Source organism: Puntigrus tetrazona, chromosome 12 (genome assembly GCF_018831695.1).
Source record: "Puntigrus tetrazona isolate hp1 chromosome 12, ASM1883169v1, whole genome shotgun sequence".
In the NCBI taxonomy this organism is placed as follows: domain Eukaryota; kingdom Metazoa; phylum Chordata; class Actinopteri; order Cypriniformes; family Cyprinidae; genus Puntigrus; species Puntigrus tetrazona.
This window is the reverse complement of record NC_056710.1, coordinates 4,067,886-4,070,385: the sequence shown is the minus strand read 5'-3', so window position 1 is coordinate 4,070,385 and position 2,500 is coordinate 4,067,886. Positions and strand designations below refer to the sequence as shown.

The 2,500-nt window shown below is 51.1% G+C and overlaps 3 non-coding genes across 3 annotated transcripts; all 3 read left to right on the top strand.

The window, feature by feature from the left end:
* The first annotated feature begins 422 nt into the window (after positions 1–422).
* On the top strand, positions 423–502 carry trnal-aag. Its single transcript has one exon. It is a non-coding gene; the product is annotated as a tRNA-Leu (tRNA).
* An 88-nt stretch (positions 503–590) lies between these two features.
* Positions 591–671, top strand: trnal-uag. Its single transcript has one exon. It is a non-coding gene; the product is annotated as a tRNA-Leu (tRNA).
* Positions 672–1,749: 1,078 nt separating this feature from the next.
* Positions 1,750–1,831, top strand: trnal-uag. The gene has a single exon. It is a non-coding gene; the product is annotated as a tRNA-Leu (tRNA).
* Positions 1,832–2,500: the final 669 nt, after the last annotated feature.

Here is a 2,500-nt window from a genome sequence, read left to right as displayed (position 1 = left end):
CAGGGCAACACAGCTGACTGCCTTTTGTGGACAGACCCTAAGGTCTTGATTAGCCCATTCAGGTGTGTTTGATCAGGTTAAGATCTGCACTCCACATGCGAGAGGGAAAAGACTTGGCTTTCCACGACCGCCAGGGACATACCAGATGTCTCATCCTCTACCTCCAGCGCCTCTACCAGTGGAGCACCTACCCAAAGACCCTGCCAGATGTCTTTTCCTCTACCTCCAGCGCCTCTACCAGTGGAGCACCTACCCAAAGACACTGGATTAAGGGTCCAGTCTCTTCGGTGCGTGCCAGAGCAGGCTCTTGAAGGCTCTTGTGTCAGGCTCTTGACACACATCCAGGTGCATTTGAACAAAAACTATCTGCACTCCGTAACTAGATGCGAAAAAAAATCAGCCCAAGTAAGTCGGCTTTGTGGGGTAGCGTGGCCGAGCGGTCTAAGGCGCTGGATTAAGGCTCCAGTCTCTTCGGGGCGTGGTTCGAATCCCACCGCTGCCAGTGCGTCTGTGTTTTTTTTTTCGAAGACTCTTATGGCCGAGCCGAGAGTGAGAGTGCAAAAAAGCGCCCACGGTGGGCAGTTGCGTGGGGTAGCGTGGCCGAGTGGTCTAAGGCGCTGGATTTAGGCTCCAGTCTCTCAGGGGCGTGGGTTCGAATCCCACCGCTGCCAGCAATGGTTTAGCCAAGCAAGGCTGCATGTGCACTCAGTGATGTTGTGACAGACCCTACGAAACCGCTAAAAGGTGTCCTTGATCCGATCTGCCGGCAGTTTTTACTTTAAACAAGTAAAACCAAGAGGTGTGCTTGAGGCAAGGTCGCATATGTGAACTTCCGAAAATGTTGGAGTGTGTAGCACCTACCCACTGGGAAGCGTGGCTGCGATGTAAAGCGCTAAGGCTCCGGTTTCTACGGGGCATGCCAGAGCGGGTTGTGGCTCTTGTGGTTGCTGTGCCTGAACAAAGTCTGCCGCTTTTGCTTTCCTTAGCCTGCTCCTTTCCAACAGAGGCACCCTGTTGAACCCGAACATCAATTTTCACTGCAAAAGCTGAAAAATAACTGGAATAAAAAAACAATAGCTAAAGGCAATAAATCGTCCCAAAAAATGGAAACAGCCAAGGCCAGTCACTGAAAGTTTTTGGTTGAAAACAAACAATTTTGAGTTTCAGGGCAACACAGCTGACTGCCTTTTGTGGACAGACCCTAAGGTCTTGATTAGCCCATTCAGGTGTGTTTGATCAGGTTAAGATCTGCACTCCACATGCGAGAGGGAAAAAGACTTGGCTTTCCACGACCGCCAGGGACATACCAGATGTCTCATCCTCTACCTCCAGCGCCTCTACCAGTGGAGCACCTACCCAAAGACCCTGCCAGATGTCTTTTCCTCTACCTCCAGCGCCTCTACCAGTGGAGCACCTACCCAAAGACACTGGATTAAGGGTCCAGTCTCTTCGGGTGCGTGCCAGAGCAGGCTCTTGGAAGGCTCTTGTGTCAGGCTCTTGACACACATCCAGGTGCATTTGAACAAAAAACTATCTGCACTCCGTAACTAGATGCGAAAAAAATCAGCCCAAGTAAGTCGGCTTTGTGGGGTAGCGTGGCCGAGCGGTCTAAGGCGCTGGATTAAGGCTCCAGTCTCTTCGGGGGCGTGGGTTCAAATCCCAGTGCCAGTGCTGTGTTTTTTTTTTCAGACTCTTATGGCCGAGCCGAGAGTGAGAGTGCAAAAGCGCCCACGGTGGGCAGTTGGGTGGGGTAGCGTGGCCGAGTGGTCTAAGGCGCTGGATTTAGGCTCCAGTCTCTCAGGGGGCGTGGGTTCGAATCCCACCGCTGCCAGCAATGGTTTAGCCAAGCAAGGCTGCATGTGCACTCAGTGATGTTGTGACAGACCCTACGAAACCGCTAAGCAAAGTGTCCTTGATCCGATCTGCGGGCAGTTTTTACTTTAAACAAGTAAAACCAAGAGGTGTGCTTGAGGCAAGGTCGCATATGTGAACTTCCGAAAATGTTGGAGTGTGTAGCACCTACCCACTGGGAAGCGTGGCTGCGATGTAAAGCGCTAAGGCCCGGTTTCTACGGGGCATGCCAGAGCGGGTTGTGGCTCTTGTGGTTGCTGTGCCTGAACAAAGTCTGCCGCTTTTGCTTTCCTTAGCCTGCTCCTTTCCAACAGAGGCACCCTGTTGAACCTGAACATCAATTTTTCACTGCAAAAGCTGAAAAAATAACTGGAATAAAAAAACAATAGCTAAAGGCAATAAATCGTCCCAAAAAATGGAAACAGCCAAGGCCAGTCACTCAAAGTTTTTGGTTGAAAACAAACAATTTTGAGTTTCAGGGCAACACAGCTGACTGCCTTTTGTGGACAGACCCTAAGGTCTTGATTAGCCCATTCAGGTGTGTTTGATCAGGTTAAGATCTGCACTCCACATGCGAGAGGGAAAAGACTTGGCTTTCCACGACCGCCAGGGACATACCAGATGTCTCATCCTCTACCTCCAGCGCCTC